Source organism: Coffea arabica, chromosome 10c (genome assembly GCF_036785885.1).
Source record: "Coffea arabica cultivar ET-39 chromosome 10c, Coffea Arabica ET-39 HiFi, whole genome shotgun sequence".
NCBI classification, from domain to species: domain Eukaryota; kingdom Viridiplantae; phylum Streptophyta; class Magnoliopsida; order Gentianales; family Rubiaceae; genus Coffea; species Coffea arabica.
The window spans coordinates 29,309,831-29,333,178 of NC_092329.1; the positions used below are offsets into that span (position 1 = coordinate 29,309,831).

A 23,348-nucleotide genomic window follows, 5' to 3' on the forward strand; every position below is an offset into this window, starting at 1 on the left:
CTAACTACAATCTAGAAGGGAAAAATATAATAAAACAAATCTAATTATCCTATCTATTACATTTTCGAGGTATTTAAATGCCTCTTGAATCATTATAAAAATTAACTAAACAAATATAATATAAGAAAATTTAAATGAACATTTAAATGCAATAAATAAAACATATAAAAATATATAAACACATAAGAACACATAGGAGCACATAAGAGCACGTAATTGACATTGAAATAATAAAAATAGGGGTACCTCCCGTTTGAAGTGGTGACTAAATGGAGTCAAATTGTCCTATTTATACTCACAATGAACAAAAGAATCATGACACCACTTTAATTGAAAATAATAACAATGTTAAAACACTAAATTCACATTAACATGTCAAACGCAAAGAAAATTTAAGAACATCTAAAAATTGCAAGTTAAATATATTCAAAAGTGACATAATTAGCTATTAAAGAAAAGAAACAATCATAATAAAGAGAGTCAAAATTCATCAGGGACTGAATTGCAAAGATTGAAAACTTTTGGGGACAGAAATTATATTTTTCCAAAGTTTAGGGGTCAAAATTAAATGAAAGATAAAATTCAAGGACCAAAGTGAAATTAAATTAAGTACCTAAGTGAAAGGAATTTAAAATATTCTGGGCCGAAGTGAACTACTCCAGAGATCAGGGGCTAAAGTGCAAAATTCGATTTCTGATTGGGGAGAAAAAGGCCATTGGGCCATTATTTATTTCTTTGGGCCGAAAACTACCTAAGCCCAACCGAAAATCCATAGAAACGAGCAGGCCAGCCCGTCATTTTATCACTCAAACCCGACCCAGAAATACATGGGCTCCAGCCTCCTAGCCCATCCGAAACCCAAAAGAAAAAATAAACCAAAGCTCATCCCCAAAACCTAACAAAAATAACCACAGGCCCACCTAAAAAATAAAACACTAGCCCAAACCCTTTTTCTTTCTTTTCTTTTCTTTTCTTTTCTCTTTCTTCTTTTTTTTCCTTCTTCTTCTATCCTTCCGGTTCTTCTTTTCCTTGGCTGGCCGGCTGAAGCTCCTCGCCACCGCCAACCATGGCTGACATGGCGGCTGCCGGCGCCGCCACCGCCGGTCGCCGGCCATTTTTCTGATCACAAAAATTCACCAAAATACACCCCCTCACTCGATTTTTCGCGTAGGTTCCATTTCCGGAGTTAGTTTTTACAAAAGATGATCTGAAAGTGGCCAAAATGTCAAAATACAGTCCAGTTTTTATTTTTTAAAACACCCAAATCTTTCACCAAAAATCATAAAAAAAAAAATTACAATACTCCTTATAACCTCTACAATACAACTATAATCTTAGTTTGACAAGTAAACTACAACAAAAGGATGCATTAAATCAAAACAGTCCCTAAAATTCTTTTTGGCATTTTTTCAAACAGTTAACATGCATACATAAAAAACATTTCCTTTTCCTCAATCTAGTTCATGCCATTTCCCAAATTTCAGCAATACAACAACAACAATAGAAACCAGCAAAAGCAAGATAAATTAAAACCAAAATGTATCTCATATGCCTTAAAAAAACTGAAAAATACCTCAATGAAAGTGAAATTGCCTTGGCTGAAGTTTTTCTGATGCCTGTGGGTGTGTTGGAAAAACACTGGAAAAGAGGAAAGGCCAAGCGAAAGTTTCTTCTTCTTCCGTGTTTCTCTTCTGCGTTCCAAGCCCAGAGAGGGAGAAAGTGAAGAATGCTTCCTTTTTTGTTCTTTTCGGTTGAGACCAGAGAAAGAGCCGAGAGCCTTTTTTCTTCTTCTGTCCCCCTTTTTGTTTCTTTTCCCAATTGAGAGCTAAGAGAGAGCCGAGAGTTTTTTTTTTTTTTTTTTTTGGAATTGAGAAAGAGTGGAGTGTTTTGGTGTGTCTTGTATCGTGAGAGGGAGAGCCCAGTGAAGTATTGGGGTGTTTTCCCTCCTTCTTGTTCTGTCAGAGAGCCGAGAGATGTATCTATTTTTGAGCCCCAAAGTGCCGTTTTTTTGTCTTGTCAGTCCCCCCTCCCAGAGAGTGAAATGAGGGATCGTGTTTTTGTATGTTGTGTGTAACGAGCCAAAAAAAGGGGATATGGCAGAGAGATTTTCTTTTTTTCTTTTTTTTCTTTCTTCTTTTTTTTTTGTTTTGTTTTTGTCATTTTTCTTTTTTTTCGTTTTTTTTAAACAAACCAAAAATAAGAAAAATGCACATAAAAATGTAAGAAAATAAATAAATTATTACATAGAAAAAATTCAAGAGAATATTAACATTTAATAAAAATTTGGTGTCTACACTCAGTCGATCAAAGAACTAACAACTCAAAATAACTGGCGAAATAACTTCAAACCAAAACGTACAAACCCTAATGGCATATGAACGTCAAGCCAACTTTCCAAACTTACAATGGCAAGCTAAAAGTCACACTTACCAAACCATACTAAAATTACATAACATAAGTCAACTTATGAATTCAACCTTACAAAAGTCAAAAGTAAAGTCATCTTAACAAAAGGGGTACAAGTTCAAGCAAAATAAAGCTAAGAAAGCGCTCGACCGTTAGTCCATCCCCGATCTGTTAAGAAAAACAAAGGGAGTGGGATGAGCTAAAACTCAGTGAGGTTCCAAGTAAAACAAGTAAACACGTAGCCAATTAGGGTTGCAAAATAATCAAATAAATTCCATACAGTAAGATAGTAATTTAATCACAGTTCAATTCAAGGATACGGGTGACTTTCAAAAGCTAGTAACCACTGGAGTTTGATCATAACTAGATCCGTTGACTCTCTGTCAACGTTTGTATTCACAGAGTGTAAGTCCGTAGAACACCGCTTTCACCAATCTCCGTCCACCAACCAACCCCCTACCGGGCCCGCACGCCACAACAGTAATTGGGTAATACTCGAGTATACCGGTTTCCAGTGTCCAGTAAACAGTCCCCAAGATTTATCGGTCTTTTCGACCAAGCCTTAGTTGGCTCGATATGACCGACTCACCTATGAGGTTGGGTACCCAAACAGTAGCAGTAGTTGATGGGATATATCACCCAAGCAGCTCAAACACAGTCATATATAGAGAAATCACATCTCATAGTAACAGTATATAGAGCCTCAGTGGAAACAAGGGAGGTCGAGTGCGATAAAGTACACGCTCGCCTCCATTTTATTTAAAACAGTGTTTGGCTCAAACAGTGGCAAATCAAGTATCTCAAACATTCAGATATTTCACATAACATGTAGCAGGTAGTGGAACACTCACTTGTCAAGCAAAGCAGTAGTTAAACGTCAAGTCTTTCGGTTATGACCACCTTCGTTTCCCACTCCTAGGGCATCGAGTGAAAACCGTTAACAATTAGGTTCATTTCTCACTCAATCGTAGGCTTATTAAGAGACCAAATGAGTGGTTAAAGCCACACAATTCATCATGCAAATTTGGCCCAAAATGCAGTAAAAGTTCATGAGAAACAAGTTCAATAAGTGCATGAAAGCTGGGCAAAAGAAAAGTTTCATTCTAGGTTAAATCATTCTTCGCGCATAAAACAATCACGCCCGTGCATTCTCAGTAAAACGGCTATATCTCACTGTAAGAAGGTCGGAATTAGGTGCCGTCAGCGGCGTTGCAAACTAGACTCGAAGGGCTTTCCAACAGTACCAACTACACACTCTAGTTCATCTCCTAGCGGTACCAGTAGCTCGGAAAAGTTGGCTGTTTTTCCAACCCTAGATCAGCCCTAACCGCAAGCAAAACTACATTGGTTCTTGGTGCTATCTTCATTTATTTTAGTCCAAATTACCAAAATCAGTCCTCACATGTTCATATACAGGGGGTCACATTACCTAGGACCATGGGAGTTCAAAATATAACACATCAATATGAAATAAATAACCACAGCAGCCTAGCCTTCAAGAAATCCAAACCAGTCCACTATATAGACCAAACCCCTACTTTCCTTACTCAAATTTCATTCAAATTCACACATAAGCTTAACCATTCTCTAGCCAAGTTTCTTAGGCATGATTAAGGTGTAAATAAACCACAAAAATCAAGATGAAACCCCTTCTTCTCATGCCAGTCAGCTAAGAGGATGAAAACAGTCCACAATTTTCTCTATTCATCCAACCTTCATCCTCAAATGATTTTCACTTAAACCACATAACAAGTGTTAAATCTAACTCAAAAGAGGTTTAAAGCATATAAATACATCATAAACAACCATGAACAAGGTTCAAACATTTCATCAAACACTTGGTAGGCATACTAACTAACTCAACTTCTACTTGTTTAATTCAAGAGATTAACCCCAAATCTCAACCAAGATAACTTGTATTCACCATAAAAACTTAAAGTAGATGATATAATATCATAACCCCCAAATTTTAAAGGTCACTTACCTCTTTTACAAGATGCTTAAGTCTCCAAATAGTCCACCAAGATGTATGCTTCAAACTTGGAACAACCACTAGGATTGAAGGGAAATTTCTCTACCCACTCAAGATCTTTCTCTTTTGATTTTTCTCTCAAGATCAAACTAGGTTTAGAAAGCAAGAAAATGGAGTTTCTCTCTTCCTCTCTAAGCTTCAAGAGGGCCAGCCATCATGAGTAAAAAAAAAAAAGGCTTAGGCTAGTTTAAATAATTTTCTAATCTTGGGTCAAACAAGATACTTGGCTAGGGTTTTGCCACTTGGCCACTTTCTTGTCCAATTCTTTCTTAATCTTTGACTGATGATATACTAACCTTTCCAAATGTACCAATAATTCTTTAACACCTCTAATCCTACATGTAAGGTCTCTACCACTAATATAAGAACACTTGGCAAAATGCAAGTGGTGAATTAACTAAATCCAACTCAAGAAAATGTTTTACTTTAAATAAAAGGAAATGAAATGTAATGCATGGGAAATGTTATAAGACATGTAGAATATGATACAATAGCATATGATATGTGATTTAAATCCTAGAGTAAGGCAAGTAATTTTGAGAAGTTGTGTTTTAAAGTGAGGGTCAACGCGAGGAAATTGTTGTAACACATATAAAATGAAATGTTGGGGCATATAATGGGTGGTTTAAATCTTAGGACAAGGCATGTAGTTTAGGGAGATTATATCTTAAAATGAGGGTTCTCACACTCTCTCCCCCTTAAAGAATTTCGTCCTCGAAATTCTCACCTTGATCACTGAATAGTCAGGGTACTTGGCGCGAATGTCTTCTTCCACTTTTCAAGTAGCTTCCTCCACCTCATGATTCCTCCACAAAACTAACTAAAGGTATCTGTTTAGTTCTCAATTCCTTCACCTTTCGATCTAAGATCCGTATCGGCCTTTCTTCATAAGTTAAAGATTCATTAATGTCAATTTCCTTTGCCTTCAGTATATGAGTAGGATCTGGATGATACTTCTTCAACATAGAAACATGAAATACGTTGTGGATTCGGGATAGGCTTGCTGGCAACTCCAATCGATAGGCCATGTTTCCTACTCATTGAAGGATCTTGAAAGGTCCTACGTATCTCGGTTGAAGTTTCTTTCCTTTTCCTGTCGTAAGACTTCGCAGTGGTGTAACCTTCAAGAATACCTTGTCCCCGACCTCAAACTCCAAGTCCTTTCGTTGATTATCAGTACAACTCTTTTGTCGACTTTGAGCTGTCAGAAGCCTCTGACGTATTACTTTCACCTTCTCATACGCATCCTCGATCCAGGGTACTGCAATTGGGTCCAAAGCCCTTCTTTCTCGTACTTCATCCCAAAATATTGGTGATCAGCATTTCCTTCCATAGAGAGCTTCATGCGTGTAGACACAAATTTTTAAATAATTGTTATCCTAATTTTTTATTTTTAGTAATAATTCTCTTAATTCCATGATTTTTGGTTCTTAGAATTTTAGCATTTATATAGCACTTTAGTATTTTTTAGATTATTATTATCTATTATTTTATTTTTATTTTTATTTTATTTGATTTTTATTTTATTTTTAGTTGTATTTCGTATTCATTTTGGGCTCTCTTAGCTATTTATTTATTTATTTTTATTATTATAAAACTTTTAGCATAAATTTTTGCCAAAAAGAGAGAATATTGGGGAAAAATATGTTTTATTTCTTTTTATTGAAAAAAAAGTAAAAGAAAAAGAAAAGAGGAAAATTTTTTATCTCTTGGGTTACTAATTTGGTATATTTTATTTAAGTTTGTATTATTAATTAAGTGATTAAAAAAAAAAAGAGGAAACATTCGGTCTCGGCTGCAGCAGAAGAGAATCTCAGCCGCGGTTCTCGGCCATTTGGCTTTGGGTTGGCTCCGTTAGATCATCACAGTACTGTTACACCTGGCTTTCATCTACAAGCCAGGACAATCTAGAAATGGAAGCTTATCCGATGGCTGAGAGGGGAACGGAGACTTGAAGCTGCTTCTGAACCATTGAGATGAGGTTTAAGGGGTTTGGATGGGATATAAAAGAAAAGCTAAGGGCTCAGAAAAGCAAAGGTTTTAGGTGACGGCTGAAAAGCAAGAAACGAAAGGGAGAGGCCGAGAGAGAGGCTTTGGACGGCAAAAGAAAAAACCAAGAAAGGATACAATCTGGATGACGGCTAGGGTTAGAAAGCAAGAGTGAAAAGTGAGAGGGGGAGTTGAGAGAAAAGCTGGACGGCTGAAAAGAAAGGGGAAGAACGGCTGACAACGGAGAAAATTCTGAAGGAGAGACGGCTGGAAAAGGTTGGGAGGGGAGAAAAGGGTGTCACGGGAAAACAGAAAAAGGGAGATTTTCGTAAGAAAGGCTGGGGGATCGAAGCTGAAAAACAAGGAGAAAAGGATCCGCCGCTCATTTCCCTCGGATTGTGGTGGATTCCAGTCAGCTACTTCAGATTCCTATCAAAAATCCAGTTCTTGTAGCAGCAAAGCAGGTAATCCTCATCCTCTTCCGTATGAAACCTTTGAGTGTAGCCAAACGTTGCTGTTGTTTAATTAGGAGCATCGCAAGTTTTCTTCATTTTTGCACCTCTGCTGCATTTTTTTATTTGCACTTTGCACTGGCGAATCTAATGGAACGAGGTAGAGACAAGTGCATATTTAGATGCTGTGGTTGGCCATTTGTTGCTGATTTCTTTAGATGGATTGTGTTTGTGTTTTTTTTTTTTGATAAAAAATGATGCTTTGTTGTCCATGGCAGCAATAGCAGAAATTTTCCAGGATTGCACGGTCCCATTCTATGTCTTTTGGTTCTGCTTAGATGTTGAGCTTTGAGTTGTTGTGTATTAAATACTGGAATGAAAAAAGAAAGCCTGTTGTGTTTAGAAGCTGACCATTGGTAAGTAAACCTGCTGTGTTTAGCAGTTTTGACGTTAGGAGTATGCAAATGCAAGCACTTAGTCCCCTTTTTGCTTGCAAAGCCGGAAAAATGTATAAGGGGGAAAGTTTTGAGCTTTAATATTTTGTTTCCTGTGATATTTCTCCTGTTGAATTGTGATTTCTTGTTGGTTTCTAGTCGATAAGTGCATGGAATCTGTTGGAGTTTACCTGAATATGCGTGATTGACCAGCTGCATAATTTGGCTTGGACTCCATTTCCTTTCGGTTTGTGCTTGGGTAGAGCCAATCTAGGAGAGTTGTAGAAGAATTGTTGCTAAAGATTTGCTTGCTTAAATGTCAAATTCCCGTGGTTTAGATGTTTGAGATCATAGCTTGGCTGTTTGATTGAGAAGTGGGCTGTGTTTTGGATGAGAAAATTACATCTAATGAACACCATAAATGTAGCTAACCTTAGCTGGAAATTGCAAAAGAATACTTCAGATGTCGAAAGCTTAGTTGCAGAAGCTTGTTTCGTAGCTTTGAATGAAAAATTGCATGAAACTTTTCCAACAATTGTATTATTTAGAGGTGTTCAGCCATGTTTTTGATTGGAATTGTTTCAAAGCTGTGGTATGAATTTTGTTTGCTTAAAGCATAAAAGCAAAGTATTGCAGAAAACTTGCGGCACTTTTTCTTTTTCCTTCTATCTCTGTTTTTTAGTTTGCATTCCTGATGGTCAGCTCTGATTCTCTGTTTCAAATCCTGCTATGAAGTCGCATGTTTAGTCGATGATGGATAGGTAGAATTCTGGTTTCTTGTTGAATTTGCTTGCATGATAAAATAGAGAGAAAAGTGCGGCTGAATTGGTGCAGAAAAGAAAGCCTTCTACGTATGCATGCATGAAAACCAAAAGGAAAATTTACACTTTAACCTCTCAAGTCTCCCATAATGCTAATTTGGCCCGAGTAATTGGAAAAGTCAATCAAATTGACCCTTCAATTTTTTTTCCTTCCAATTAGGCCCCAATTTTGCAAACATGGATGTTTAAGTTGTTTAACTGCTTTAACATTTATGTGATTATTTGTGATTACTCGACCCGTTCTTTGCTTTTGAACCTCTGAAGTTCTTAAATGTTTCGATTGGCCTTGATTGATTGATTAATGTTTGCAATTGGGTCCTTGGTAGTTCTCTATTTTAGACGTTGGATCAATAATCTTGCTTTCTTGGAAATGATGCATTATTTGGTTTCATTTGAGTAGCAATTAGGGAAAAATTGGTGGTTTGTTAGTACCCCTTTTGAAGTTTCTAAGGTGTTCCGAGTTTCCTTTTTGCTTTTCATTCTACTTATCTTTAAAGTGGTGCATTAATCCCTTACTTTGATGGTTTTTAGCCCAAGTTATCCCTTTCTTTGGTGACTTTAGCCCAAGTTAAGTCGTGTTTACTTTACTAACATCATAAACGGGAAGGTATAATTTCTTTTATCCTTTTTTTGTCTCTCTCCTATGTGATCCAACGTGCTAAGTGAGAATTGCATGTCTACTTTGCTTTCCTTGCCTTTCTTTAATTCCTCTCACTTATTTCATTTACTTTTGCTTTTATTAAGTTATTCTTTTATGGGGTATGTGTACACCTCTTGGTTTGTGATAGATAGGGCTTGGAGAGCAATTTTGTCCATTTTTCCCCTTCCCCTTTTGTTTTAGTTAGCAAATGTAATAGGTTCATTAGCTTGATTGCTTGCCTTTGTTGCTACGTGTTAATTTGCTTTATTAGGCTCTTGCATTTAATCGAGCATGCTAAGTGTTATGTGCTACGTGTTTATAGGTGATTGGTATGTCTACTTGCTTTCCATAGTCAAAGATGAATGTGATAGATGAATGCACGTCACCACACTAGTCCAACGCTAGTTGTGGCTCATTGTCCCGTTTTCCACTAGTCCAACGCTAGTAGGAATTCATAGATAAGGGCTAGTCCAATGCTAGACCCAATAGGCCGTCCCCTCTCGTTAGTACATACTTGCATGTTTCACTACATTTCATGCATTTTCCTTAGTTTTTCTAGCATTTGGCATGCCCCTCTAACCTTTTCCCCTTCATCTTAGGTTTTTGCATCTTTATGCTAGTTATAGGGTACATTTGCTTGAGAGTCCCCTTTTGATAAGGGAAACGATCGAGTGTGGCTACAACATAGCCTTAGCACGCTAGTCTTTCCTTCTAATCAAAGGGAAAATCAAAGTCGTGAAGTTAGGAGTCATTCCCGTACCCGACTTGATGCATTCCTCTAGGATCATACACTCTCATTTTTTATCATATCACTTCCTCACTTTTTTTATCCACATTTTCTCACTACTTATATTTTTCGCAATCCACATGCCATGTTTGCACATTCTTTTTCTTTTATTTATTTTCTACCTCACAAATTGCACCCAAATTGCACTTATATGCACTTACTACCATTATACCATATTTTCATGCACTTGCACACAAACACCTTCATTTTCTCAATTGGCACACTTACACTTTTCTTACACTTGCACACTTGCACTTACATTTGCATTTTTATTTTTATTTTATTTTTGCATTCTTATTACTAGAAAAGAAGGTAAATTTTTTATTAAAGAAAAAGTGCATAAATTTGGTTAGGATTTTAATCAACCCAATTCACCCCCCTCTTGGTTGTCTTTGGGACTTACAATTGGTATCAGAGCTTGGTCTCCTTGAGATTAAGCTCTAACGGCTTGGAGTAAAGATGACAACCAGTCATGCTATGTTTGTTGAGGGGCAATCTGTTACTAGGCCTCCCATGTTCAGTGGCTCCAACTATGTTAGCTGGAAAGAACGAATGATTATCTTTCTGCAATCTATTGATATTGAATTATGGTTTATTGTGAGTGAAGGACCGCATGAAGCTAACTTTCTTGATGCAGATACAGGGTTGCTTCGGCCAAAAACAAGAGTTGAAATGAATGCTCAAGATAGGACTAACCTCACATTGAATGCCAAGGCCATGAATGTTATTTATAGTGCCCTAGATTCAAATGAATCAATCAGAGTAAAAGGCTGGAAATCGGCTAAAGAAATGTGGGATAAACTAAGAGAAATCCATGAGGGTGGTGACAATGTGAAAGAACAGAAAAAGGCCATCTTGGTCACGAAATATGAATCATTTAAAATTGAACCTCTTGAGGATATTGACAAAATGTATTGCAGGTTCACTGACTTGATCAAAGATCTCGAGGCGTTGGGCAAAGAGTACACCTTGGGAGAGAAGAACAGGAAAATTCTCAATGCCTTGGGCAAAGAATGGGAAAATAAAGTGACTGCAATAGAGGAGGCCAAGGATTTAAGTTCTGTGCCTATTGAATCTATCATTAACTCACTAACCTCTTATGAGTTGAAACTGAAAACTAAAGTGCAGGAGGAAGAGGATGCTAGAGCAAAGAGAAACATTGCTCTAAAGACTACTCAAGGTGAAAATGATACTGCTCACCTGGATGATGAAGACTCAGATGGTGACGATAATGATCTTGCTCTCATCACCAGAGGCTTCAAAAGAATCTTGAATAAAAGAAAGTTTAGAAGGGGAGGATCTAGCAATCAATTCCAGAATCAGCCATCTATCGCAAAGTATAAAGGTAAACAAGATTTCAACAAGAAACAGTTGGACAAATGCTTCGAATGTGGACAGATTGGACATTATGCAAACGAATGCCCTATGAAGAAGATGAAAGATGGAAAAGCTGATCGAAAGCCAAGATTCAACAATTTTCAGATTACTTGGAATGAATGCAACTCCGAAGGGGAAATTGAAGAAGAAGAAGAATCTGCTCAAATGGCCTTCATGGCTATTGGAAATAATGAGGTAACTTCCACACACTCTCAATCTGAAAGTGATAATGATGAAGATGATGATCTTGAATCCTTTGTTGAAAAACTGCATAATGCCTTGAAGGAATCTTATGATAAAAACAAGCAGTTAAAACAGAAAATGGCTTTTCTCATTCAAGAAAATGCAAGTCTTTTTCAACAAAATAAACAACTAAAGACCGACAATGAAAGTCTAGTAAGAGCCGGATGTAATGTTCAAGATGAGCTTGATAGAAAGACAAATATTTGTGAAATGCTGAAGGAAAGACAGGGTGATTTGAAAAAAAGAATGGACAACTTGGATGAGACTCTGAAAGCAAGAAAGCAGGAGTTTAGCAAAAGGAACATGTTATTTACCCATCCTACTACTTTTCAAAGAACATTTGCACACAACAAAATTGCACATGTGTTCACAACATATAGAAGAGGTGGATTGAGATATATCAAACCAGTACATGTTAAGGACTCTTCCATTATGTGTGGTTTTTGTTGTCAAAGAGGGCATTTGAAAGGTAATTGCTATGTGAAAAGAAATCTGAACAAAGGGATGAAGTGCATGTGGTTAGTTAGATACAATGCTAACTATTATGGACCCAAAAATTAAAAAGGGTACCAAACACCTTTTCTTTTCAGGAAAAATGCTCAAACAAGTCCAAGTGGTTCATTGATAGCGGTTGCTCAAGGCACATGACCGGTGATCCTTCCTTGTTCATAAAGCTGAAATCAAAATCAAGTGGAAAGGTAACATTTGGTGATGATGTGAAAGCTAAGACAATTGGAATAGGTGATGTTGGTAAGGATGGTGAAACTTTTGTTCATAATGTGCTCTTGGTTGATAATTTAGGTTATAACTTGCTTAGTGTTAGTCAATTGTGTGATAAAGACTTGTATGTGTTGTTTAAAAAGCATGAATGCATTGTACTTGATTCCAAATATAATGTTGTGTTCAAAGGTAAGAGGTTTAATGACATATATATTGTGATTCTCGATAAAGTTGATTCTTCTAGCTTAAAATGTCTCAAAGCTTCAAATGAAGATCCTTGGTTGTGGCATAGAAGACTTTGTCATTTTAACATGGATTTACTAAAGGAAATTTAGAAAAAAGAGTTGGTTAGAGGCTTGCCAAAAATTAGTTTTGATAAGGACAAAATATGTGATGCATGTCAATTTGGGAAGCAAACTAAAATTTCTTTTAAACCAAAAATGTGTGTATCTACTTCAAAACCTTTGGAACTCTTGCATCTTGATTTATTTGGTCCCACTCAAATCACTAGCCTGGGAGGTAAGAAATATTGTTTTGTAATTGTTGATGATTATTCTAGATACACCTGGGTGATATTTCTTGCTCATAAAGATGATGCCTTCAAGAATTTTACTTCAATGTTTGCTAAAGTGCAAAATCTGCTTGGGTTAAAAATTGTTAGGATTAGAAGTGATAATGGAACAGAATTCAAGTATTGTGGTTTTCCAGAATTTTGTGATCATAATGGTATAACACATGAGTTTTCTATTGCAAGGACTCCACAGCAAAATGGTGTTGTAGAAAGGAAAAATAGGACTCTCCAAGAGGCTGCTAGAACTATGTTGAATGAATGTAGGCTGCCTAAATATCTTTGGGCTGAAGCGGTAAACACCGCATGTTATGTGATGAACAGAATCCTCTTGAGACCTATTTTGAAGAAAACTTCTTATGAACTGATTTTTGATAAGAAACCTACGGTTGGTTACTTCAAAACATTTGGTTGTAAATGTTTTATTTTGAATCTAAAGGAACATCTTGGTAAGTTTGACAAAAAATCTGATGAAGGAATATTTTTGGGGTATTGTGAGAATAAAAGAGGATATAGAGTTTTTAATAGAAGAACACTTGTGATTGAAGAAGCTATACATATAACATTTGATGAAGCCAATGATGATAATTCCAAAAGTTTGTGTGAGGATGATGATGTAGGTGTTCGAGAAGGAATGGAAAAACTATCAATTGGAAATGAAGGAAGTTCTAAACCAGCAGCAACTGAAATGGAAAATGAAGTTCATAATGATCAAGAAGTGGAAGATGAAGACAAAAATGATGATCCACTCAAAGATCTTCCCAAGGCTTGGAAATTCAACCAAAATCATCCAAAAGAGCTTATAATTGGTGATCCATCCGAGAAGGTAAACACTCGTTCCTCATCTAGAAAATTGATTGACAATTTTGCTTTAGTTTCTCTTTATGAACCCAAAAATGTCAATGATGCTTTAAAGGATGAAAACTGGATTTTGGCAATGCAAGAGGAACTTAATCAATTTGAGAGAAATGAAGTTTGGACACTTGTTGATAGACCTCAAAATCAACCTATCATTGGCACAAAGTGGATTTTTAGAAATAAGTTGGATGATAAAGGTGTTGTAGTAAGAAATAAAGCCAGATTAGTTGCTAAAGGATATGCACAAGAAGAAGGCATTGATTTTGATGAAACATTTGCTCCCGTAGCAAGATTAGAATCTATTAGAATGCTTCTTGCTTTTGCTTGCTTCAAAGGTTTCAAATTGTTTCAAATGGATGTTAAAAGTGCCTTTTTAAATGGTTTTATTGATCAAGAAGTGTATGTGAATCAACCCCCCGGTTTTGAAAATACAAAATTTCCAAGTCATGTGTTTAAACTTTCTAAAGCTTTATATGGTTTAAAGCAGGCTCCAAGAGCTTGGTATGAAAGATTAAGTGGGTTCTTGATTGAAAAAGGTTTCAAAAGAGGTATTGTGGACACCACACTGTTTACTAAGCATGTGTTGAATGACCTTCTTATTGTGCAAATATATGTTGATGATATTATTTTTGGTGCTACTAATGAGTATCTATGTAAGGAGTTTTCCACCACTATGCAAAGTGAATTTGAAATGAGTATGATGGGAGAATTAAATTTCTTCCTTGGACTTCAAATACATCAAGCTCTTGAGGGAATTTTTATAAATCAAGCAAAATATACCAAGGAATTGCTGAAAAGGTTTGGCATGGAGGACTCAAAACAAGTTGGAACTCCAATGTGCACTTCTACAAAGCTTGACAAAGATGAAGAAGGTAATCATGTGGATGAAAAGCATTATAGAGGTATGATCGGAAAGCCTACTTTATTTAACCGCAAGTAGACCTGATATTATGTTTGCTGTTTGCTTGTGTGCTAGATTTCAATCTTGTCCAAAAGAATCACATTTGAATGCTGTAAAAAGAATTTTTAGGTATTTGAAAGGTACATTAGACTATGGTCTTTGGTATGCTAGATCTAATGAGTTTGCTCTATATGGTTATTCGGATGCTGATTTTGGAGGTTGTCATGTGGATAGAAAGAGTACGAGTGGAACTTGTCATTTTCTTGGAAATTGTTTAGTCTCTTGGTTTAGCAAGAAACAATGTGCAATCTCTTTGTCTACCACCGAGGCGGAATATATTGCCGCTAGTGCATGTTGTGCTCAACTTCTATGGATGAAGCACACTTTGAATGATTTTGGATTGTTGTATGACTGCATGCCTGTATTCTGTGATAATACTAGTGCTATCAATTTGACCAAAAATCCTATTCATCATTCTAGGACAAAGCACATAGATATAAAGCATCACTTTATTCGTGATCTTGTTCAAAAAGGTGAAATATGTGTAAATTATGTTTGTTCTAAAGATCAATTTGCTGATATTTTTACGAAAGCTTTGCCATTAGAACAGTTCATTCATCTAAGATCAAAATTAGGAATAATCAAAAAATCATCTTAATTTTCTTTGGGTCTTCGGACGTCCGAAAGAAGATGAACGGACGTCCGATGATGTTCTTCAGCCATTCTCCAGATTGCGTCTGTTCGGACGCAACTGTCGGACGCACAACTTCGTTCGGCCGTCCGACAGTGCAACGGCTCATTTTTTAAAACAACTTTCTTCCGCATTTGCTTCAGACTCTTCCCATCCTATTTCCTCTCGGACGAAAACTCTCTCTTCCCTCACTCTCAAATTCGTACCATTTTGTGGCTACCATTCCCAAATTGACTCAACCAAAACATTTTCCCATCGTTTGCGTTTCATTTCTCCTGATCATTTCACCAAACTGAATAACATTTCGCAAATCCCCAAATTTTCCTCACAACCCTACTCTTGCATAACCGCTCTGTCAAATCTCGTTCAAGGTGTTTTTGTCCCAAAATTTCTGTGCGATTCACTTCCCTACTGCTGTGTGCATCATTTGCATCCTCCATTCCACACATTTAGAAAAATGGTGAATCTAAGGGGAGGAAAAGTTACTGCCGGACGCAAGTATCCACTCAGGGATGAGGATGAGGATCTTCCTACTGTCAAACGGACATCCAAGCGCTTCAAAAGGGGAGCTATCAAGGGTCAGATATCACGACCTACTCCACAACCCACTTCTCAACCAGAATCTGGACAGGGGACCTCTTCTCAACCGCCTCCTAAATCAGTCCCTCTCCCTCCATTCTTTGATGATGCTGCGAAAGACAGATACGCCTGGATATCCCAGAAGGGTGTCATCCCTCAAAGAACTGTAAACCCCTCTGAATTTCGCTCCATAGGTTTAGAATCCATTCTGAATCTATTTGCTTTCCAGAAATGGTCACATCTCATTTCCATGCCCAATGTCTACTATCCTGATATGCTGCATCAATTTTTTGCCAACCTTAGGAAAGGAACTGACCAAACTGAGATCATGTCTAGGGTAAATGGGGTAGACCTCATCTTTGATTCTGATACTGTGAATTCCATTTTAAAAACTACAATTGAACGTTTATGCAAAGATAAGGTTGCTAATTTCTTTTCCTATGAAGAGCTCCCTACTGCTGCAAATCATTTTGATGGGACAAAAATGTTAACTTATTTCAAAAGAAGTTTTTCCTCACCTGCTGATGCTAAGTTGAATGATCTGGCCCCTGTGAATTTAATTGCCTTTTCTATCATTTCAAACCTGCTTGTGCCCACTGATGGCCACAGAACTGATGCAAACAAAATGGAGTTGTATCTCTTTTATTGTTTTCGAGAAAAAATCCGGATTGATTTTGGTTTTGTCATGTGCAAGTTTTTACTTCGCTATGCTACTGACTCTCGAAGAAAACTATCCTATGGAAAGTTTCTTCAAAAGATTTTTGAATTTTACAAAGTTTCAATTTTAGGTGTTTGTCCCAAAGAAGCATCTTCTTATGCTTTTACCAGAGCATATTTTGAAAGGAAAAATCTTGTTTTTAAAGATAATCTGTGGGCATATAAGGGGGCATCATCTAGTGAACAGAGGTCTAAGACTATACATGATCCTTCACCCATTTCACTCACTCCCATTCACCCTAGGAAGTCTGCCACTAAAGCATCTTCCTCTTCAAGTAATGAAGTAATTGAGCTTCTTCATGAACTCAAACAGCATGTTCTTCTTCTAGAACATGGCCTAATGCTCACCATGTCTTCTGAGCAACAAACTGCCTTTCTTGACAAAAAGAATTTTCTTTTTCCTCCACCTGTGGTTGAGGAAGTTTCCCATGACAAAGAGTCACACCCCACTGATCCAAGTTCATCAATTCCGGATCCTGGTTCTTCAACCCCTGTGACTCCTCTTGGCACCTCTACATTAGATAAAGGCAAGGCACCAGTTGAAGAGGCTGCTGAAGATGATGAAGAGACTGAAGAGGAGGATCTTGACCAATATCAGCTCTCTCGGAGGACACCTGAATCCACTTAGTTCATCATTTAGGACATTTGCATGTTGTCTGTCTCGTTTATGTGTTTGTGGTATTCAACAATGAATATGTAATGTAATGGATATTTTAAGTTTCTTTTGGTATGTTTTTGATGAATGTTTAAGTTATGTTTTGATGGATGTTTAAGCACTGTCTTGATGGATGTTTGTTTGTCTATTCTAATTGTGTGAATATAATGAATTTTTTTTTGGTTTTCATTGATGAATGTATTTGTGGATGTGTTGATGTAATTGGTTGCCCTTTGTGATGACAAAAAGGGGGAGAATGGAAATGATATACTAATTGATTGATATGTTGGATTTGATGAGGATTTGATGATGTTGGATATGTTGAATTAATTGATGGTTTAATTAAATTTGGATTTTGCTGATGGATTGAATTGGTGATATGTTGGTTGTGAGTTGCTTAATTGTCATGTTTTTGGATAATTGTCTAAACTCGGTTGGGCAGTCTAGTGAGGGGGAGGTTTTCAAACTTTTTATGATTCACTAAGGCAGGGGGAGTTCTTGTCTATTTTGAAAGGGGGAGTTTTCATTGCAATCATCAAATTTCATTTCAAACTTTTGTTTTGTCATCATCAAAAAGGGGGAGAATGTTATTCTTGGTTTTGATGATCACAAAAGTTCGTTTATACAAACCAAGAAAGTGAACACTTTGATCAGGCCTGATGGAACAAGGAAAGCATATGTCTGATTGACTCCAGTCTACGATGCTTTGGATGTGGCAAACAAGATTGAAATAATATAAATGAATTTAGTAATTGTTTTGTTCCGATCAAAGATACTGTCTTTTAAGTGTGTCTTGTGTGTCATTCTTGGCACTTTGAAATGTTTATCTAACCTTCTTCGAAAACAAGAGTTTTTGTCTATCCAAGAATCAGGTTCGAATATGTCATCAAAAGCAAAACAACCAAAATGTGAAGCAAAAACAGGACAATCAGGTCGGACGGCCGAAAGGAATCTGTCGGACGTCCGAAAGGATGAAGAACATCAGGAAGGAAGCTCTGTCGGACGCTCATATGGGAGCATCGGACGTCCGGAAGGATCGGACGCACACCTCGGACGCATATCAACCAGATCGGACGTCCGAAAAATTCCAAGATAACTTGCTAGCTCTCGGCCCAAGGTCGGACGCTGTGCTGTCGGACGACAAAAAACTCATCGGACGTCCGAACCTCAACATGGCTATCATCGGACGATTGGTTCGGACGATGATTCGATCGTCGGACGTCCGACAGCCCCAACGGCTAGTTGACTCTTCAGCTGCCTTCTATCCGTTGGAAGCATTGATGAAGCCCATTTCTGGTTCCCTTTAAAATTAAACTGGTCTGAACGAAGTAGGAACTTTTGCACACTTTGTTTACAAGTTCTCAAGAGATATTTTAGCTAGAAAATAGTCTCCAAAGCAGATTTGTATTAAAGTGGTGTGAATTTCTGTTGAGCATTTCTTTTGTGGTTGAAAGGATCTTTAGTGTAGCTTTGTTGAGGGTTTTCTGAGTGATTGTAAAACTTCCTAACTTGACTAAGTGAGGCTTAGGGCGAGGAGGAAGTGCTCCCTCCATTGTACATCTAGTTGATCTTCTTTCATCAAAGAGAAGTTGCTCTTCCTAGTGTTTGGTCTTCAAGTTTGAGGATAGCTTGGTAGACACCTGGTTTGATTCCCTATTTTACTTTTCTGTTTAATAAAATTCTCATTGCTTTTCTATACTTATTTTTCTGATCAATATTGCTCCTGTCTTCTAATCTACTTGGTTAATCATTACTAGAAAAGAAGGTAAATTTTTTATTAAAGAAAAAGTGCATAAATTTGGTTAGGATTTTAATCAACCCAATTCACCCCCCCTCTTGGTTGTCTTTGGGACTTACATTGTGTATTAAATACTGGAATGAAAAAAGAAAGCCTGTTGTGTTTAGAAGCTGACCATCAGTAAGTAAACCTGCTGTGTTTAGCAGTTTTGACGTTAGGAGTATGCAAATGCAAGCACTTAGTCCCCTTTTTGCTTGCAAAGCCGGAAAAATGTATAAGGGGGAAAGTTTTGAGCTTTAATCTTTTGTTTCCTGTGATATTGCTCCTGTTGAATTGTGATTTCTTGTTGGTTTCTAGTCGATAAGTGCATGGAATCTGTTGGAGTTTACCTGAATATGCGTGATTGACCAGTTGCATAATTTGGCTTGGACTCCATTTCCTTTCGGTTTGTGCTTGGGTAGAGCCAATCTAGGAGAGTTGTAGAAGAATTGTTGCTAAAGATTTGCTTGCTTAAATGTCAAATTCCCGTGGTTTAGATGTTTGAGATCATAGCTTGGCTGTTTGATTGAGAAGTGGGCTGTGTTTTGGATGAGAAAATTACATCTAATGAACACCATAAATGTAGCTAACCTTAGCTGGAAATTGCAAAAGAATACTTCAGATGTCGAAAGCTTAGTTGCAGAAGCTTGTTTCGTAGCTTTGAATGAAAAATTGCATGAAACTTTTCCAACAATTGTATTATTTAGAGGTGTTCAGCCATGTTTTTGATTGGAATTGTTTCAAAGCTGTGGTATGAATTTTGTTTGCTGAAAGCATAAAAGCAAAGTATTGCAGAAAACTTGCGGCACTTTTTCTTTTTCCTTCTATCTCTGTTTTTTAGTTTGCATTCCTGATGGTCAGCTCTGATTCTCTGTTTCAAATCCTGCTATGAAGTCGCATGTTTAGTCGATGATGGATAGGTAGAATTCTGGTTTCTTGTTGAATTTGCTTGCATGATAAAATAGAGAGAAAAGTGCGGCTGAATTGGTGCAGAAAAGAAAGCCTTCTACGTATGCATGCATGAAAACCAAAAGGAAAATTTACACTTTAACCTCTCAAGTCTCCCATAATGCTAATTTGGCCCGAGTAATTGGAAAAGTCAATCAAATTGACCCTTCAATTTTTTTTCCTTCCAATTAGGCCCCAATTTTGCAAACATGGATGTTTAAGTTGTTTAACTGCTTTAACATTTATGTGATTATTTGTGATTACTCGACCCGTTCTTTGCTTTTGAACCTCTGAAGTTCTTAAATGTTTCGATTGGCCTTGATTGATTGATTAATGTTTGCAATTGGGTCCTTGGTAGTTCTCTATTTTAGACGTTGGATCAATAATCTTGCTTTCTTGGAAATGATGCATTATTTGGTTTCATTTGAGTCGCAATTAGGGAAAAATTTGGTGGTTTGTTAGTACCCCTTTTGAAGTTTCTAAGGTGTTCCGAGTTTCCTTTTTGCTTTTCATTCTACTTATCTTTAAAGTGGTGCATTAATCCCTTACTTTGATGGTTTTTAGCCCAAGTTATCCCTTTCTTTGGTGACTTTAGCCCAAGTTAAGTCGTGTTTACTTTACTAACATCATAAACGGGAAGGTATAATTTCTTTTATCCTTTTTTTGTCTCTCTCCTATGTGATCCAACGTGCTAAGTGAGAATTTCATGTCTACTTTGCTTTCCTTGCCGTTCTTTAATTCCTCTCACTTATTTCAGTGGGGCTAAGTCACGCAAATAGCTTTGGCTAGGGTAAGGGAGTGCCTTAGGCTTTGCCTTTGCCTTCTCCCTTATCAAATGTGACCCCCGATCCCTTTCTTTGGATACGTAGACCTAAAAATTCTTTAAAAAGGGTTTGTTTACTTCTTTTTCCAAAAATCACTTTTTTGGGTGACTTGGTACACCCTAACTCTATACCAAGTGGCGACTCCGTTTTCTATCTAAAACCCTTTGATTGGCCAAACCGTCGCATTTCATGATCCCACGGCCTTTTATTTTCACTTTCGCACACATTCACATACATATACCACACACTACTTTCACACCCATTTCAAAAAGTGGGGCGCGACAATGCGGTGCCATTTGTATGGAAGAATAATAGCTGTTATTGTATGCAAATTCGACCAAAGCTAGGTATTGACCCCAACTTCCACCAAAATCCAAAATACATGTCCTCAACATGTCCTCAAGTGTTTGGACGATTCTCTCCGACTGCCCTTCAGTTTGAGGATGATAGGTAGTACTAAAGTTCAGCTTTGTCCCCAAGGTTCCTTGTAATTGTTGTCAGAAACGAGATACAAACCGTGGATCTCTATCAGAAACAATGCTTAAAGGGATCCCATGCAGTCTCACAATTTCATCCATGTATAATTGAGCCAGTTTCTCCAAAGAGTATTTCATATTTATAGGCAAGAAATGAGCAGATTTGGTCAACCTGTCTACTATTACCCAAACGGCATCATGACCTTTCTGGGTACGAGGTAATCCTAATACAAAATCCATAGTAATATACTCCCATTTCCACTCAAGAATTTCAAGAGGTTGCAAAAGACCTGAGGGTTTTTGATGTTCAGCTTTCACTTGTTGGCACACCAAACATTTTTGGACAAACTGAGTAATTTCCTTTTTCATCTTATCCCACCAATACAGTCTACTTAAGTCTTGGTACATTTTACTACTTCCAGGATGTACTGTATACTTGGATTGATGCGTGCATTCATGCTAATTACTGACCCAAACAAACCAGAAACAAGTTGCCAATATCAAAAACATTTCTGCATTTTCTAATTTGCAACATTGCCGCGACTTCAAGAAACTTTCGGCCAACCAGATTCATGCATTTTTAGCAAAGTGTTTGATCAATAGTTCAAGTATTGTGAACCCCAAACGTGCAAATTAGCATGCCACTCAAGTGTAAGGATCGATAAACAGCCACGGCAAAGGGAAGAAAACAGCACAGAAAGCACGACAGCTTTTTGTCTTGCTGCTAATTTTGCAGATTCCAGCTTGTGCAGATTAAAAGCCGAAACATTGTATTAATCATTTACCCATCCCATTAAACTTCAAAACACTTGATTAATACAACACCAAAGGTAGGAAATAGAATCATTGCATATCAAACGGACAACAGGGAACAACAAAGATATGAAAACAATTTCGAATGAGTTCTACGTTGTGAATGCAACCATTTCCATCTAGGTGTAACTAGTGGCTTCAAACAACCCAACCGTGGATCAAAGTGGCAATGTGACCACTCATCCTCTCCAGCTTTTAGCTACCCAACCCTTGTGTTTCAATGTGACAATAGAGGTACAAGACATGCAAAAATTTGGAAAAATGTTCAGCAGCCTTCATGCTTTGGACTTCGGCAATAATGCAAGGCAGTATAAACATCATCTAACCCCTATTCTGAACATTCTAAGGCTCCAACAAAACAATGGACAAGGTACAAAAATAGCAGGGAAAAATAAACAGCAAGAAACATTCCCACGCATAAACAACCAAAAATCGAACGAAGCTATCCAAAAAGCTGTCGTTTTTCAGGATTGGTTCATTCAAACTCAACAGAATCGGCCATGGACATTGAACAAAAGTTTCATAGATTCATCACACATCCCCACAGCTAAACACAAATCCTATCCCAATCAGATTCACAAACAGGACTCACATGGGGACGAAAGCAAGTATAAAAACCGAGACTTTCTGCATTCTAGTATAGTTCAACAACTCATAAACACACTCCAAAGTGGAAAGCTGTTACCTTTGGGTTTCTTTTTGTCGGCTGAGGCTTGATGCGATCAAAAGATGAGGTCTTGGTTCTCCTCCTTTCCCGGCAACCAGCTTTTCTGGCTTTCCTCCGCCGTCGTCTCCTGGTTCTATGCTTTTCCTTAGCCGAAGTCCTCCTCTCAGTCGTCCTTTTCCTTTTCCCTCTGCTCTGTTATTTCTTACTCTCTGCCGTTATCCCCTTTAGCTCTCCTTCAAACTCTCTGTAGCTTTTTCTGGTTTTCTACTGCCGCCCCCTCAAAACCTCCGTAACCTTTTTCTTTCTACAGGCGTCCAACTCCCTCCCTTAGCTCTCTCTCTTTTCTTCCTCCGTTTTCAACCGTTAACTTCTATCTCACTCTCTGTATCCTCCCTCTTCCTTCTTGCGGCTGCCTTTCTTTTTGCTATTTATATGGGAGCCCCCAACCCTAAAACTCAGTCCTTTCTCCTATATTTGCAGCCTAAGGGGCCCCCGAGCCTTTGTTTGCAAGCTGCGTTTTTACGCAGCTTGCATGCCGCGTTTCCTTTTTTTTTTTTAAGATTAATTAAATAACAATAAAAATAATAATAATTCAAACAAACTTAAATTTAAATAAAATGTACAAAATTAGCAACCGAAAGATAAAAAATAAAAATAAAAATAAATAATAAAAAAAACTAAGATTTTCCTTTTTTCTTCTTTTTTTCCATTTTTTCCATTTTTCAATTTTCCATCTTTTTTCTTTTTTTCTAAATGAACCAAAAAAAAAATAAAAGATAAATTAAGTAGAAATGACTAAAATAGATAAATAAAGCCAAATAAAACAAAATTTCTATTTTTTTTTCTTTTTCCCTTCTTTTTTCATGATTTTTTCTTTTTGAATCCATAAATGAAATAAATGTCCGTAAACTAATTAAAATAAGAGACATGAAACAGGAAACCCCTAAGATAAATCTAAAATTGAAACAACAAA

General features: G+C 37.2%; 1 pseudogene; it reads right to left on the minus strand.

Annotated features, from left to right (window-relative positions):
- Nucleotides 1–5,475: 5,475 nt before the first annotated feature.
- The window catches only part of LOC113714041 (uncharacterized), a 30,621-nt pseudogene continuing 12,748 nt past the window's right edge, over nucleotides 5,476–23,348 (minus strand).